This window comes from Pelodiscus sinensis, chromosome 6, assembly GCF_052426305.1.
Source record: "Pelodiscus sinensis isolate ZL-2025 chromosome 6, ASM5242630v1, whole genome shotgun sequence".
Classification (NCBI taxonomy): Eukaryota; Metazoa; Chordata; order Testudines; family Trionychidae; genus Pelodiscus; species Pelodiscus sinensis.
In genome coordinates, this window is record NC_143057.1 from 71,125,063 (window position 1) to 71,144,108 (window position 19,046).

The window sequence follows — 19,046 nt, forward strand, 5'->3', positions numbered from 1 at the left end:
GCAGAGATAGGAAATATGTGGAGCAGAGTGAAGCTATTCTATAGGACCCTCAGCCGTAAGATTCAGTTGAATGTAGGATTGAATCAAACCAATGACCTATCTATTCCAGTATCATGTCTCTGAAAGCAAACAGAACCAGTTGCTTCATAGGAAGGTGGAAGAAACCCTGCCTAAAGGGAGTTATGAGATAACCTGCACCCAGAGAAATATCTTCCTAAACCCCAGGGCTGTGTCTACATTGGTGCAATCTTGCGCAAAAGCAACTGCTTTTGCGCCAAAACTTGCTGCCTGTCTACACTGGCCACATGTTCTTGCGCAAGTACACTGACGTTCTAATGTATGAAATCAGGGCTTCTTGCACAAGAACTATGATGCCCCCGCTCAGGAATAAGCCCTCTTATGCAACTGTCCTTGCACAAGAGGCCAGTGTAGACAGGCAACATGAATTTCTTGCACAAGAAAGCCCTATGGTTAAAATGGCCATCAGAGCTTTCTTGCGCAAGAGAGTATCTACACTGGCATGGATGCTCTTGTGCAAAAGCACATGCCAGTGTAGACGCTCTCTTCTGGAAGAGTTTTTGCACAAGAACTCTTCCGCAAAAGAATTCTTGCACAAAATCATGCCAGTGTAGACGTAGCTCAATAGTTTGACACGAGTTAGCAAAAGACACAAACTGTTCTGTTTTGTCACTTAGAAGTTGATCTCTTGGTCAAGAATATCCATTACAGACAGACAGACAGACAATCTTGGTTCTATCAGAGACAGTAGTGGCACTGGTCACAATTGGCTGTCTCAAGGCTGTTTAAAGACATTGAGAACCTGTCTGCCTCCATAAAAACCGTAGAGTAGAGTAGAGAAGAGAACGGTGCAAGTCAAAAGACCCAGAAATGGACATGATCGCACCAAAAATGATAGCTAATTACTGGTAATGAGGTAAATTTCAGTAAACTGAGGGTTTTTCATTGCAAAGTGTTATCAAATAACAAAACTTAGAAAAGGCATCCACTGGATCACACTAAGCTTTGTTGACTATGGGTGCAACAGGTAAAGGCTGTTTCTTCGAGTAGTCTGTCTGCTGGGACTACTCAGAAGGAATTTACATGCTACTGATGATTAAACTTCAAAAAGACTGAGATATTTGGTTTAATTTTGATAATAATCCATAGTAGTGCAGGAATATGAAAATAAAAATTAAAAAGCAAAAAGAAGATTGTTTTTCAAACCTCTAAGATAGTTCAGTTCAAGTTTTGGGTCGTTTCAGTGATGTAGTCCTGGCCCCACTGGATATACCTACACAGTAATCAATTAGTCAAACAATAAATAAAACCCTGAAGCTGGCCGTTACAGCCAGTTCACGAGCACAGGGCCTGAGCTGCTGGGTTGTTTTATTATTGTATAGACTTCTGGGCTCAGGCTGGAGCCTGGGCTCTAAAACCCTGCAAGGAGGGAGAGTCCCAGAGCTTGAGCTCTAGTTGGAGCCCAGTGATAAAACAGCCTATGTGCCCAAGTTGGCTTGCATGGCCCAGCCACAGGTTTTTCTTTGCTGTCTAGCGAAACATACTGATGTAAATAGCAAAATTCCCATTGACTTTAATAGGGTATTTCATCCCCAGATTTGTTCTTGTTTTATTCCAACTTATTTCCTCATAACTAGCATAGGTACCATAAATGCAGAGGTCTGGCCTGTGGTAATTGTGGGTTTTTATGAAGTGCTAGTTTTTTACCACATAACAAAACCAGTTATTTTGTTGTTTCCTCTCCCACTTCTTAAGGTGCATGATTAGGGTGGGAGCAAGCCTGAAAGAACCAGTGAAATGAGTATTGATACAATCTACAGTGTGAGAAGCTATTGCATTTTTTCCAGTAATAAAACTTATGATTGGCGCAAACACAAAAAAAAAATCATTTCACCAATGATTTAAGCCAATAAATATCACCCAATAAATAAATAAAAAATAATTGTTGGAAATAGTTAGCTATGAGGTAGATTATGTATGCAAATTAACTAATAATTATATATGCTGCAATATAGGAATTTTGAAAGTCTGTGAGATCTGAATTGGAAAAACACTTAAACTTTACCATACTGTAATATCCCCCAAAGTGCATTTTAGGGGTTTTTTTTTTCTGCACTAAGTTTATGTGTACATAATTTATGATACTGTCTCAGGCACCTGCATGCTATAAATATGTTTAACCTAAAAACCTATTTTGAGGGTTTTGAGGGTTTTACTAAATCAGAAGTCTGTACCCAATATGTTTCCTTTCAGTGCTGGAAGTTATTAAAAGAGCTGTTGGCTAGTTGTAGTACATAGCAGACCCAGAAAAAACATTCATATATTTACATACTGCACCACCAGAAAATGTCTCATTTACACTGTGCCTAAAACCACGAAATGTATCAAATAAATTTCCAGTCTCACAAACCAAATAAAGGCTATATTTCCAAAAATACTTTGTGCAGTGTGGCTATGTACAATAGTACTTCTTTTTTAAAAAAATCTTATGAATTTAGCCAGCAAATTATTTTCAAGAATGTTTAATATAAAAGTAAGTAAAAAAGCACCATGTTGCTGGGCCTGATAAAGCCTGCTTCTTGCAGAAAAATGCCTTCTCTTCACCTTACACGTAAGAATTTACATTCTTATTTTGGTATCCCCGTATTGTCATTTTACTGTTACACATAAAATTGTCACAAAGCACTTAACTCCATTTTATGAAACCCATAAAAATGTAAGTGGATTTATACTTGTAACAAGAAAGTAATGTTATTGTACTGTTACTTGTTCAGATGTGCTGTTTCTATAATCTGCTGCTTCTTTCTTCTCTGTTTGGCACTTCATATATTTTAATGACAGATAATGACACAAGTCTCCTCAAGTGGGTCCCAAATTTCAGACAAAGAAGCAAATGTACCTGCATTACTGTACTTCTCCAAACATACTCTAAACTATCATTTTAAATAGGGAAGCAAACAACTTGAGAGAGAAAAGTCATACTAGCCTGTACTGGTCAACTGTATTCTCCAAATAACACAGAGAATGTCTCTTTTCAAGAAGAATGAGTAGTCCTGTGGTACCTTAGAGTCTAACATGAGCTTGTGTGTGTAAAACCCACTTCATATGAGTTGGAGTGGAAATTACAGAATCCAGGGAGATATCTGAACCATTAGTTATTAACTTTTAAAAGTCATGGAAGGCGGGAGAGATTCCAGAACACTGAGGAAGGGCAAATATAGTGCCCATTTATAAAAAGGAAAATAAGGAAACAACCCAGAAACCTGCAGACCAGTCATCTTAACTTCTGTACAGGGAAAGAAAATGTTTAAGGAATCCATTTGAAAATATCTAAAAGATAAAAAGGTGATAAGTTACAGTCAGCATGAATTTGTAAAAAATAAATCATGTCAAACCAACCTGATAATTTACTTTGATAAGATAATAAGCCTTGTAGATAAGGGGAAGCATTAGATGGAGTATATCTAGACTTTAGTAAAGCATTTGATACAATCTTGCATGACCCTCTCATTAATAAGCTAGGGAAATACAACCTAATGAGGCTAATTTAAAGATCAATACGTAACCATTCCCAGAGAGTAGTTATAAATGGTTCACAGTCATGCTAGGCAGGCATAACAAGTGAGGTTCTCCAAGGGTCAGTTTTGGGAATGGTTCTGTTCAATATCTTCCTCAACGACTTAGCTAATGACATACACTTACTAAGTTTGCAGATGAGCTGAGAGGGCTCGCACATTCTTTAGAGGATAGGATTAGAATTCAAAATGATTTGGACAAACTCGAGAAATTGTCTGAGATAAGAAGGATGAAATTCAATAAGGACAAATGCAAAAGTACTCCATTTAAGAAGGAACAATCAGTTCACACAAAATTGGAAATGACTGTCTGGAAAGGAGTACTACAGAAAGGAATCTAGGGGGTCATAGTGGGCTACAAGCTAAATAGAAGTGAACAATGTGACACTTCTGCAAGAAAAAAAAGCAAATGCCATTCTGGGATGTATTAACAGAAGTGTTATAAGCAAGACACAAAAAGTAATTTTTCCATCTACTCTTCACTGTTTAGGCCTCAACTGGTGTACTGTGTCCAGTTATGGACACCACATTTCATGAAAGATAAGCATAAATTGGACAGGTTCCAGAGAAGAGCAATACAATTGATTAGAAATGCAGGAAACAGAACGGATGAAGGAAGATTAAAAGAATTGGGCTTGCTTAATCTGGAAAAGAGAAGACTACAAGGGAACATGATAAAAGCTTTCAAGCACCTACGGGCTGTTACAAGGACGAAGAAGAAAAATTATTCTCCTTAACCTCTGATGATAGGCACAAAATGAGCTCAAACTAGCTACGGGAATAAAAGGGAAACACGAACACTTTTTATAAATACATTAGAAGCAAGAGGAAGACCAAGGACAGAGTAGACCCACTGGTCAGTGAGAAGGGAGAAACAGTAACAGGAAGCTTGGAAATGGCAGAGATGCTTAATGACTTCTTTGTTTCGGTCTTCACAGAGAAGTCTGAAGGAATGCCTAACATAGTGAATGCTAGTGGGAAGGAGGTAGTTTTGGAAGGTAAAATAAAAAAAGAAAAAGTTAAAAATCACCTAGAAAAAAGTTAGATGCCTGCAAGTCACCAGAGCCTGATGAAATGCATCCTAGAATACTCAAGGAGCTGATAGAGGAGGTATCTGAGCCTCCAACTATCATCTTTGGAAAATCATGGGAGACAGGAGAGATTCCAGAAGACTGGAAAAGGGCAAATATAGTGCATATTTATAAAAAGGGAAATAAGAACAACCCAGGAAACTACAGACCAGTTAGTTTAACTTTAGTGCCAGGGAAGATAATGGAGCAGGTAATTAAGGAAATCATCTGTAAACACTTGGAAGGTGGCAAGGTGATTGGGAAGAGCCAGCATGGAATTGTAAAGAACAAAATGTGTCAAATCAATCTGATAGCTTTCTTCAATAGGTAATGAGTCTTGTGGATAAGGGAGAAGAAGTGGATGTGTTATACCTAGACTTTAGTAAGGTGTTTGATACGGTCTCGCATGATATTCTTATCAATAAACTAGGGAAATACAACTTAGATGGGGCTACTATAAGGTGGGTGCATATCTGGCTGGATAATCATACTCAGAGTAGTTATTAATGGTTCACAATCCTGCTGGAAAGGTATATCAAGAGGGATTCTTCAGGGGTCTGTTTTGGGACCGGCTCTCTTCAATATCTTCATCAATGATTTAGATATTGGTATAGAACGTACACTTATTAAGTTTGCAGATGATACCAAGCTGGGAGGGGTTGCGACTAATCTGGAGGATAGGGTCATAATGCCAAATGATCTGGACAAATTGGAGAAATGGTCTGAGGTAAACAGGATGAAGTTTAATAAAGACAAATGCAAAGTGCTCCACTTAGGAAGGAATAATCAGTTTCACACATACAGAATGGGAAGCAACTGTCTAGGAAAGAGTACGGCAGAAAGGGATGTAGGGGTTAGAGTGGACCACAAGTTGAATATGATACAGCAGTGTGATGCTGTTGCAAAAAAAGCAAACATGATTCTAGGATGCATTAACAGGTGTGTTGTGAGCAAGACACGAGAAGTCATTCTTCCGCTCTACTATGCGCTAGTTAGGCCTCAGTTGGAGTATTGTGTCCAGTTTTGGGCACCACATTTCAAGAAGGATGTGGAGAAATTAGACAAATTAAATGGTGATTATTCCTGCCATGAGCACAGGGGACTGGACTTGATGACCTTTCAAGGTTCCTTTTAGTTCTATGATTCTATGATTACAGGTGTAAATTCACCTGTCCATGTTTCAGCCCAACTTAAATGTATTTGTTTCTTGTTGAACATCATGAGTTATGTAATGGGTGATTGGTTTGTTATTTAAATTATTTTTACATAAAATCAAAAAATCAGGTCAATCAAGGACACAAGCTCAGTGGTACTGCAAACAAATCTAGTAGCAAGAACCATAGAGGGAAATGTTGAGGGCCTAGCAGCTGCTTCATAGACAACTGAAAGGGAAGAGGATTCCAGAACCTGGTTCGGTTTACTTGGAGGATTTTTAAATCTATTTAATTATTAAACAAAGGGTTTGTCAATATTCAGAATTTCACTGGTTTAGTCCAAGCAATGTAAAATCTCAATGTGGCCATTTATTTGTGTTCAATTCTGTTTATCTTAAACAGCTGGATTAAGAGACACCAAAATAAACTCGATCTACTAAAATGAAACTCGATCTACTAAAAAGTTAAGATGACGCATCTGAGTGACTCAGGGTGTGAAAAATCCATGCTGCTGCATGACATAATTAAGCTAAGCTAACCTAACTTGTGGTACTGACAGTACTTGTACAATGGAAGAATTCTGTAGATCTGGCTACCACCTCTCAAAGAGGTGGATTACCCATAATAGAAACATCCCTCCCAGCAGCATATGTAGGGTCTACACTGAAGACCTATAGCTGTAGCATTTCAAGTGGCATCTCTCACAGGCATCCTTTGATCCTGAAGGATCATGGGTTGGCACCCCTGTTGGACTGATTCGAGCAGCGTCTTCTGTGGCTGTGCAATCCAACCCGGGAATGGCAGTCCTTTCCGCACTGTGAACAGCAGTAGGCAGATGTCGCTCTGGTATCACAGGCACGGATCTTCCTGAGGGCTCTCTTGTCTTCCGCTTCCTTCACCAAGGTAGTTTCATACATAGCAAGAGCTTCCTTCACTCCCTGTTTCCAGGTATACTTGTCTAAGGCGAGCGAATACCAGGTATTCGCTCTGATAGAGCGCTGAGGTCATGCTTGCACGTGTCCTTATAGCGCAATTTAGGTCGCCCTTTCAGCCTCTTTCCAGGCACCAGTTCGCCAAAGAGAAGGTCCTTCGGTATTCGGCCATCCAACATACATGAGACATGGCCAAGCCAGCGCATACGCCTCTGTTTGAGAAGGGTGACCATGGAGACAGTGCCCGCCCTCTCAAGCACTGTGCTATTGGGGATCTTGTCCTGCCATGAGATACTGAGTATACACCTAAGGCAGTGCATATGGAATGTGTTGAGCCGCTGCTCGTTTTGAGCACAAAGTCCATGTTTCACTGGCATACAAGAGTGTGCTCAAAACACAGGCTGTGTATACCTGCACCTTGGTGTGTACAGTGATCTTATTATTGGCCTATACTCTCTTCGTCAGCCTGGAAAACATTGTGGCGGCTTTTCCAATGCGCTTGCTAATCTTGCTATCAAATGACAAGTTGTCCGAGATCGTAGAGCCTAGGTACACAAACTCATAGATTACGAACTGGAAGTCGTCCAACACACTGATAAATGGCTCGTTACCCACACTTCGGCCCATCACCTGGGTCGTCTTTAAGCTGATAGTGAGGCCGAATTCCACACATGTGTCCGCAAAGCGAGTTATGAGTGACTGCAGTTCCTGCAGAGTGTGCGTAGCAATAGCTGCATTGTCAGCAAAAAGGAACTCCCTTAGATGCTTCGTAAGCACCCTGGTCTTTGCTCTAAGGCTCGACAGTTTGAAGAGGTTGCCGTCCATTCTCGTAGCAGTTCCAAAGGCATATTTGAGCAAAACTGCAAAGAAGATGCCGAACAGTGTTGGAGCCAGCACGCACCGCTGCTTCACTCTGCTGAGAATCTCGAAGGGTTTGGATGTGGATCCGTCGTATATGATGGTCCCCCCATGCCATCATTGAAGGCCCTAACAATGCTGAGCAGAGTTGGAGGACAGCTGATCTTAGCCAGAATCGCGAACAGACCTTTTCTATTGACAAGGTCAAATGCTTTTGTCAGATCGATGAAAGCAATATACAAAGGTTTATTCTGTTCCCTGCACTCTTCTTGTAGTTGCCTAACAGAGAAAACCATGTCTATGGTGGACCGTTCAGCTCAGGGTAGAGTCTCTCTGCAAGAACATGGAGCCTCTTCTGGTCAACACGTGCAAATAGCTTCCCCACAGTGCTGAGAAGGGAGATGCTGCAATAGTTGTTGCAATCGCTTTTGTCACCCTTGTTCTTGTAGACAGTAACGATATTAGCATCCCTCATATCTTGCGGTACGCTGCCTTCTCTCCAGCATTGGCAAAGTATTCCATACAGCTCTGAGAGTAGGGTACCATTAGTGCATTTAAGGATTTCCGAGGGAATACCATCTTTCCCTGGGGCTTTTCCAGAAGAGAGTGCTTTTAGCGCGTCGCTAAGTTCTTCCATGGTGGGTTCAGCATCAAGTTCAGTCATGGTGGGCAGAGGTTCAATGGCATTCAGGGCTCTCTCTGTAACTATGGTCTCTCTGGTGTACAGCTGTGAATAGTATTCCACCCAACGTTCCATCTGCTTGGTTCTGTCCTTCAAAACCTCGCCTGTGGCCGACTTAAGTGGGGCAGTCTTCTTTTGTGATGGACCAATGACCTGCTTGATCCCATCATACATTCCTCGCATGTTACCAGTGTCCACGGCCTGCTGAATCTTGGAGCAGAGTTGGAGCTGGTAATTGTTGGCACGCCGCCGAGCAACCTGACGCACTTGACTCCGAGCAAACCGGAGCACCTGCAGGTTCTCCTAAGGCAACAAGCCTTAAAACTGTTCACACCTGGGCTTGAACAGGTTTGACTAAATAGGTTTTACTGAACGAGTACAAATTTGTATGTAGATAACACCTGAGAAATTTATTTTTTTAACTGAATAATAAAATTATTAGCGACACAAGGTGGATGAGATAATACTTATTGGACCATCTTCTGCTGGAGAGAGAGACATGCTTTTGAGCCAGGGAGAGTTCTTTATCAGGTCTGTGCCAAGAATTATGTATTTGTTTTATCATTTAGGGATCTCAGAGGGTTTTTTAAGTACCACCACCATGGTAGGGATTAATTACGGAAGAACTTTGTACGCGAAAGCATAAGGGTGTTGAAGCACACATCCTATATCTGACGAGCCAGAAACAAGCCTCCAGGAACACACGCCATTTAAGATAGGCGGTGGTGCCATTGTAACAAAAATAAGTTATAGATAAGGGTAGGAGAAAGAACAGAAACATATAACAATCTTGCTTAACCAGGTGTACTAATCATTTAAACAAGGTCAAAGGACAAGAAGTACCAAATCAATAGTCAATGACTAAGCCATACTGTAACAAGTGATAAGTAACCCCCAGAAAGTTCCAAACCACAAAACAGGGTGAAAACCTGTATATAAGCTGCACAAAAGTATGGCAATTTGGACTTCGCTGATGGACTCTGGTACCAGTGCCTCAGAAGCCTAGATGACCTCCCACTCCATCCACAACTGACATGGTACCCCAGCTTGCAGAAGAGACGTAAGAACCACTTTTCCTATCATGTTGTTCTGTTAGTTAAGGGGTATAGTTGAAATCTGTCAGGAAATAAATTGCTTGTGTTTCACAGATACTGGTGCAGCGTGTTTTCTACTTAGAGAACCCAGTGTTGGACCTGAGAATTACTCATGCCTGCAACAACCATATAAACAAAATGACTGCAAAAAAAAAAAAAAAACCATAGCACTTCACAAAGAGATCTGTGTGGCTCAAAAGCCTCTCTCTCACACCAACAAAAGTTGGTCCAATAAATTACCTTGCCCACCTTGTCTCTCTACTATCTTGCTACCAACATGGCTAATACTATATGGGACACATCATATAATTATTAGCAGGACTTGACAAACGGTGAAGAAACCTACTTGCCAGCCCCTCACTGCGCATGCACAAGACCCGCATTGCGCATGCGCGCGCCGCCGGTGAACGGGGCGACCGGCTGAAATCTACTCGCCATGAGCGAGTAGATTCAGTGATTTGTCGAGCCCTTATCATGAGTATACACCTGTTCTTAATATAATTCAGACTACATCAAATTTGGATTTGTCCATTCAGAGAAGTTATGTTAATCCATGTATGCATTAATATAACCCCCTCGTGTAAACACTGCTACTCTGATATAAAAATACTTTATTCCAGTTTAGCTTCTGTCACTGGTGAGCAGGTTTACACTAAACTGAAGAGAGCATTAGAATAACCATGTCTATATGGAGGGTATTAACATTATAACTACACAGACATACCAGGAAAGCTTTCCCCACATGACCAAAGCTACACTTTTTTTTTCTTAGAAAAAACTCAACTCTTCACAAATCATAGTAAAGAAAGTTTACTACACTTTAACAGTGAATATAAGTTATTTTAAATGGCAAACAATAACTTACTATGACTTTATTCACATCTAATTTTTGCTTATTTTTCACAAATATCACAACAAGAGCTAGTCATAACACTAGATGCAGAAGAATGTACACAGAAAAAAAATAATTTAAATTCATTACATTGCAAACATTCTCACCAGAAATCTGATTTTAAGAGTTTTAAGAGTTAAACTCACTCAAGGCATATAAAGATAAATTGTGACTATGCACATAATCAAAACATTTTGAATATCAAATACTGTAGTTAAATGAAGCTGTTCATGAACAAAATACAGACAAATACTTTCCGATAGGAAATCAGGAAGAACTGATCTGTGTACAATGTTAATAGAAAGAGAAACAGTTATTTGCCGTACTCTAATTTTCAGATCAATTATGAATTTTAATCTGGTTGAGAGTCTTGTAAGAAGTATAATTTCTATTTACACCGCTCAAACTGATAAATAAAAAGCATGAAGCATATTACATAACAGAATTTTTTTTAAAAAAAGACAATATATAGTCCCTTATACCCACTCACAACAATAAACACTAAGGGCCAAATCTAATAGCCATTATAATGTAATATATTGTCTGCCCCACTGAGATTATTGCTATAGCTGGCACAGGTAGTGACACCTATAGCTAAAGTTGTCCAACACTTCCTCTTATTAGTTGTATATAACTTGCCAAACGTAAATTGTTCAGGCTTAAATGTGTGTCATGCCAGGTTTCTTCCTAAGACTATATTTTTATAGCTTCAGCTAAAACTAGAGTTGTCACTTGAGATACAAATACCAGGACATCCAGGATGGCTCTGACCCCATAAACCAGTCAGCTGCAAGTGTACACTAAGCACATTACAGATTTATCAGAATGGCCAACTCAAAAGATGATCCTGTGAAAACCTGGACAAGTGGCAACCCTAAAAAAATAGTTTGGTCATTTTCAATGTGGGGATGGAAAGATACATGGTATTGTTACCATTAAAAAAAATTCTTACAGCTGTGTCATTGAGATGCTCTTGCATCTCCAGGGCTACTCAACTTTGGAAGCCCCGGGGACCACAATGATATATCACATTACATCCCAAGGGCCACAACTTAAGTGTGGTTGCAGATGCTTGCAAATATATATGCAGATATATGCAAATAGATTCTTTCACACTGATGGGCATGAATACAAAGCATTTCCTACAATGCCCCGGCGTTCCCGGCACCTCCTCCCTGTGGGCTAGAAACGCCGACAGCCTGTTTCCATCTGTTCCAGCCAGCCCATCTGCTTGAGTCTTTCAATGCTCACCTCACCTGGGAGACACCTCGCCATTTTGGAGTGTGGCCAGTGGAGGCTATGTTCAAAGGATCCCACTGGCAGGCCGCATGTTGAGTAGCCCTGCTTAGGAACTTAAAATTTGGGAGAGGGATTGCCATAGTGTCAGGAATGAGTCTTTTGAAGTCTCTATGAAAATTCACTCACATTTGGACAATTTATAAGTCTTGGTAAATAAAAAAAAAATCTCATATCTCTCATGTTCAATAGAAGCTTCATACTTTGGCTGCTAAATTCTCTCTCAATATTACCCATTTCCTCACAGAGTATGCTCCATCCCTTCACAGTTCTTATGTACCTACTAGTATGAGGTGTTTTGTTGCTCAGGGACAAAAATGTTTTAGCACCTCACTTCTACCATCTCCTCCACCCCACAAAAAAAGGGATTTAGTGCTTATGAATGTGGATTCACAGCCACCCCTATGCCAACTCTAAGAATCATTGAGTATGCGCCAGCCTGTACTGCAGGGGCTGAATAGATCTTTCCCTTCAATTGCTTTTCACAGTACTCATGAGGTTGCTGTGACACAGTGCACTAGAAATAGGAGTAGAAAGAAACATACAATCCTGTGCTCTCAATGCTCCCTTGCTGGTGGCCCAGGCAGCCTGAGGAGAGAGGAAGCTGCCTAACGCAGAAGAATGAAGACCGGGGGCAGGAGGGGAAAAATTCAGGGTGCAGAGCTGTAAAGATAGGAGCTTAAATGGTAAGGAGCTGGATCTAGCAAAGCGGGAAGCCAGAAGAAGTAGTGGTTACTTCCTAGAGAGGAAAAGGATAGAAGATAGGATTGACCTGGAGTCTCCCAGAACAGGCATGGATCTCCTAATGACTACTAAAAGCAACCCTGGAGATTTTAATAGGATATTTTGAGAACATGGCATACCATCATGTTGGGGAAAAAAAACTTCCAAAATCGCTTCAGTCAAAGTTGGCAATCTTCACAGGAGAAAGCAGGACAGAGGGGTGAGTAAAGAAGCTGGGGCAGGAGCATGTATAGGTGTAGGCCCGGCCTTTGGGCAAGGCAAGCGAAGCGGTAGTCTTGGGCCCCACACATTCAGAAATGTGTGTTTGTGTGACTCAGCGTGTTGCTTTGGGCCCTGCACACTCTTTGGCCAGGCCTGTAGAGGTGCTGGAGGAAAGAGAGAACCAGGAAGGGATAAAAGGGGCAGCAAGATTAGGAGCAGGGGTGGGGGAAGAGGAGAAGAGGAGTGTATAGGAGCAAGACAGAGAAAGAAGGTTCTCTGACAATTGGATGATGCTCCCCAAAAAACCTAGAACTGAACATTTTTTCCTGGGGCTCATCATTCTTTTGCTGTCTAGAAAATGCCTGTAAAATCCACTGGCAAACTGTGTTTCCACACCCCCTCTAGTGTCAGGTTAACATAAAAGATTGCAGCCGTTCACAGTTGCTAGTTACTTCATTAGCTCTCACAGATGATCCCTGTGGACATTCCCGCCTCCCCCATTTTAAAGTTTAAAAAACTTAATACCTTAAAAAACTCTCAAAAGAATAAAAAATTCCAAAGCCAAGTGTTCAAAAGTTTTAAAGTGCCAGAAAGCCCAGAATGGACATTTCCTATGAAATCTTAAGTCTCCCTCCTTGGGCAAATGCATTATGATAGTCTTCCATTACATACTATTTATTTCTACACAACCAGTTTTATTCAGCATACAAACTGTGCTTTGGGGGTGGATAAGGGTATCTTAGCAAAAAAGACTATAGTCCCTAGGATTCAAGTCTCTAGAGTCTTAAGACCTGAAATGAGCCATGATTTATGAGAGCAATGAAGAATTGTGCTCAGCAAAAATCAGAAAATAATTGAATCACATTAAATGGGAATAAACACAGCCAAATTCTACTTAAGTTGAAAAAAGAAGAAAATATAAGTTATAAAGATCAGGCACTTCCTAGCATTCTACTAAGAGAAATGGAAACAGAGTGGGCGAAACAGGGAAAAAAAACAACAAATAGTCTGGTAGCACTTTATAGACTAACAAAACATGTAGATGGTATCATGAGTTTTTGTGGACACAGTCCACTTCTTCAGATGACCGGAGTGTTGGATGTTTAAGACCAAAATGAATAGGGGAGAGGTGGGGTGGGGGGAGGACAGGACAAGAAAAAGCAGTGGGTAAAAAAAGATATCAAGGGAAAGCAGAACTGGAAAGCAATAGGGAAAACAAATAGTCTATAAGCACCTAAAGACTAAATAGTCAAAGGGGGTAGATAAGAACCATTAATTAGCAAACAACAGAGTCAAGAAACACTTAAAGACTGATGAAACATCTAGATGGTATCATGAGATTCTTCAAAGACAAAGAACGATTGTAGCCTTCATTGTTTGATAGGCAGGCAATGACCTAACCATCCAGTATCTTTGTTTAATCCAGAGGTGTGAGAATTGAATTTGAGAATGAGCTGAAGTTCCAGTCCTTCCCTGTGTATTTGGCTCCCATAATTGGTTTGTAACAAAACAGCCACTTGAAAATCTGTTAATGCATGCCCAGAGAGATTAAAGTGTGTCCCCACAGGCTTTTGTATGTTCCCTTTACGGATATCTGATTTGTGCCCATTAATTCTTTCACATAGGGACTGTCCAGTTTGTCCAATATATATTGTAGTGGGGCATTGCTGGCATAAATTAAATTACTGGATGTGCAGTTGAATGAGTCTCTGATTTGGTGGCTTATGTGGATGGCTCCAGTAATGAGTTCGCCTATATAGATATGTGGGCAGAGTTGGCACCGTGGATGATTACAGGGGTGGGTTCCTGGATGTTTGTGATGTAGCTGTGTATCATGGTTATTGGAAAGACTATGTTCCGGGTTGGGGGGTTGTCTGTAGTCTATAGGACTACCTGCTCACATGTGAAATCAATGGGACTACCCATCACGAGTTATGGCCTAAAATATAGGACCCTAAGGGCATGTCTACACTGCAGCTGGGAGTGTGCTTCCCAGATCAGGCTAGAGCACTACACTAAAAACAATAGCATGAACTCTGTAGCATAAGCAGCACCGATGGCTAATCACGACAGGATAAGCCCACCTAACCCCCTGGGTCCATATTTAGGTGGGTAGCTTGCACTGTTTTCCCTGCCTCGAGTTTCCACACTATAGTTTTAGTATACTAGCTCCAACAGAACTAGCTTGTGTCCGTCTACACGGCTTGGAAGCACACTCTCAGCTGCAGAGTAGACAGCCCTAAATAACCAATAACCTGATGCTGCACTAAGTTCTGTATAGACGAAGTCCGAAATGCACTTTATTTCAAAAGAGCACAATGAGATCATGACCAGAGCTCATGGAAGGCCTGGGCCCCAAATTATCAAAGCTCAAAAGTTCTAAAATATTTGTTTTGTCCCGTGATTAATTTTATTTTTGTAACCATTGCTTCCAAATTGTAATTAAAATATCCTCAAGGATTTCAGTGAAACAAAACCTAACTAACTTCCACTGGTAATATTTTTGTGAGGAAAAAAAATGTAAAATTACTTTAATTAATATAATTATAATTGATAAGAAAACAAGGCAAGATTGGGTTCAATAAATAACATGTATATTTTACATTCTAATTTGTGATGATCTACCATTACCTTTTACTTACAGTAGGCAACAGAAAGGGGAAGTGAAAAAAGGAAGGATATCACTGAAGTTTTTTTAAAATGGACAATAAATGTATTACAAAGAAAATGCTGCCCCTAAAATAAGAGAATTCAAAGATCCAATTAAAAGATACATGACTCTTAAAAAAAACCTTGAAGTCAACATCACAACTTCAGGAAATAAATTCAGTAGGCATACTGCAAAACTCCTTTTGGAATGGTGTCTGGGAGACATCATCATCTTTTTCCTTGGCTAAGTTAGGGTGAGGGAGAAATATAATGATAAGGAAGGAAACACGTCTTGCAAAAAATTTGGTGTAATTAATGATAGACCAGATTAAGATACGTGCGTATACTATAATGTTGGAATTTTCATGAATTTACAAAGGTAACAGTTACAGGGCAGGGACTAGTTTTTTTTGTTCCATTTGTTCAGTGTCTAGCACAGCGTGATGCTAGAATTATACAGGTTGAATCTCTCTAGTCTGGCACTCTTGGGACCTGACTAGTGCCGAACCAGAGAATTTACCAAACCATGTGAGGTAAATATTGTCTAGCAGCATTACCAACACTTCCACTCCTTACTGGGCTCTTAGAAGACATTTAGGGATCAATTAGAGCACAACAGCAGCACAGAATACTGAGAGCTAGGACTGGGGCTATAAACAAACTTTATGGGACTGTGGGAAACTTGGCCAGACACTTGATAAGCGGACATCAAGCTAACTAAAATCATGCCATACCATGGATGTTGCTGGACCAGAGAGGTTCAACTGATAGATGAGTGAATCAATACTACTCTACTGTGCAGTACCGAAAAGGACAGTAAACCTGGTCTGGCTCCTCTGACAGATATTTTATTTACCTGTTTAGATGGTAGTTTTCAAGAAGAATACAGATAACCCCAAGAGTCCTGATTAACATTTATTTTCTCACTACATAAAATTCTAATGCCTAACGCTACTGTTCAGCTTGAGCATTTAAGGCACAAATCAACAGTCACTGAAATCAGTGGAAAGATTTCCACAGTCTTCAATGTGAGTTGAATCTGGATCCCAGGTACAAGTGAATTTGCTCACAAATCACAGCACTAAGAGTATCAAACACTTTATTTTGTGAAGTAGTCTACTTTCAACTTCAAAAGACAAAATATTCCCAAACAAATCAATTTTACCTCTGAAGTTAAGGTTAGGAGTACATTTCAGTAGCTTAAAGGTCAAAGTCCTTACAACATTGTATAGTTAGCAAAAGAATTTAAATAATCAGAATTAAGATTTAAATTTACAAGAAACCAAAATATTTCAAAATATGGAAATTCACTGTTAAGACACTTTACCTATATCTTGTGGAAATCACAGCCTCCAATTTTGTAGCCTTTGCTCCTTTTGTAGCTTCCTCAAAAGAGGTGTTATTTTGGGATTAGGGACTTCTAGGAGCATAAGGAATCTACTGTAGTTGTATATACTGCAGCCCAGCATAAAAAACTGAATGTTTTATTTCTTTATTATGCTGCATGCAGATAAATGAGTTTATCAAGAACATTTTTCCTAGATCAGTCAGAAGAGACTAAACAAAAAAGCATGCAAATGAATCTTAAGCATATAACTCATTTACTGCAAAGATGAATTGGCACAAAGCCTCCAAGTAACTCATAATATAACAACTGCAAAACCCAGAGAAGAAAGCTACTCCAGCCCTTAACCATCACACTACAAAGCTGCACCAGGGCACCAGCAGCTTCCCTGGCACACCTCTACCAGACCCACCACTTTTCTGAGCATGACTTACAAAGGAGCCCAGACCTTTCCTCCTAAAGGAATCTACAGCAGCAAGAGGAGACAGGGGAGAGAGTTTTCAGACATAGGAACCTCTGACGTTAGTTCAATCTTTAGGACTCAACTCTATCTTGACTGGTATTATTTGTTTTCTCTTTTCTGCCACCCTTTCACACACACTCTCTTCTTGGCATCATTCACATTTAACCACTGTACAGTTTGCCATTCTCCCCAGATGTCTCCCCTTCCTGCCTCACTTCCCACACTGTCTCCCTCTTTATTCCCACCCCACTCCCCAAGAACACCACTATTTCCTTCTGTCTCACCTAAAAAACTATTGTTCATATATCCACTCCCATCCTCTTTGGCACAACCACCAATAATGCTTTTTCAAACACATAGCACTCATATACTTAGTCAGAATGGCTTTTTGAGATTAAGAGAAAACAAAAAATACATGAGACAGTGCAGTGTATCTCCCTTCTGGAAAAGCTGCCTCTGACAGAAAGCAGATCCCTAAAACACTTAAAGGTTCAGTGCATAGAAAACAAACCTAAAACAGTTATATAATTATACACAGCACACCCTCTCTGCAGCTAGATTTGTTAACAAATTGTGATGTGTTTTAAATTGTTTTTTATCCAGTCCCTTGTGCTATTTTTTTTGTTTGTTTTATGTAATGCCTACTGGCATATTGCATTTAAGCCTTGTATACACACATATGAAAAGACAGTTCCTGCCCCTAAGAACTTGTAATAAACAAACAGAGCAAGGGTGGAAAGGGAAACAGACGCACATTGGTGAAATAATATGATCTAAGTGATAAAGAATAGATCTAGCACAAAAGGAAGCACTATCACTGGTCTCAGCATAGATACAGTTAGGTCCTAATTTGAATTATGGAGGTATAAAAAGTGAATGATTAATCAGAAAACCTTATGACTCCCAAAAATTACCCCAAGCCACCAGCAACCCATCTTCTCTATACAGAAGCACAAAAAAATAAAATCAGGTAACTCAAAACTAGTAATGGGTTATTCAGCATTTCACTTTACATTAATAATATGTACTAAGCCCATGTTGTAAGTGATATGAATCTACACCTCAAAACACACCATTGTAATTGGCACTTATGTTAGTCACAATATAGAGGCCACAGTTTGAACAGGCCCAGAAATTAAACTACTACTGTGATAATATGCTCCACTATCACTAGGATCTGAGAAACAGCTCGCCATGTCTACATCTCAGCACAGTTACACGTCATCCTCTGTCTCTTTCTCTGGGTCTACAGCCCCATTCTCACTCCATGGGCTACTGGTACCTATTCACAACTTCGGCAGCCAGTCAGATCACTTTGGAATTTTCCCTTTCTGGGGTATCAAAGTCTTTCCTCACCTGCAGTCCTAGGCAGTATTCACATTCACTTTGTCATCTACCACTCCCTCAGTGGTTGGCATGGGAACCCAGGTTCTTCTACTACACCCCCTTCTGCTGCCAATTTCCTGCCTTTCTGGGCCCACCTCACCTAATTCTTCCTGAGCTGGACTTCCTCATTGAATCAACAGATTACTCAGCCACATGGATTTGCTTTGCTGTGGCCTACTACCTTAATTAGCCCCCTTCTCAGTCTCTCAACCTTCTCAGAGCAAGTGTGCGGTGAACACCCTATCACATCCACTTACATTCTAAAAGCTGGTCAAGACTGTGTCATATTGATGAGGAAGAGTAGTGAAACTTTGTACCCTTCCTGGGCCTGTTCTATGAATAAAGGTAGCACTTCATTCTCCAAGTCCCCCAACTAACAAAAGCACTACTAAAACACCTCATGTGCACTAAACTTCATACCCCATGAGGACTAATAATGTACTTTGTGAGCAGTAAAGTTTATAACAGCACAAATTATGAAGATTAGTAGCCTAAGCTGATACTAGGGGAAGGATTAAACTATGATAAACTTTTTCCTCACCTAATTGGAACTGAAAAGTTATAGTATTAGTTACCCTGAGAACATACAGAATACCCCTTTAAAACATTTTCAAGAGGGTATTTTCAGCCATAATATCAAGGGAATTAATCCCAGATAGACCTCACACATACTGGATGAACCACTAC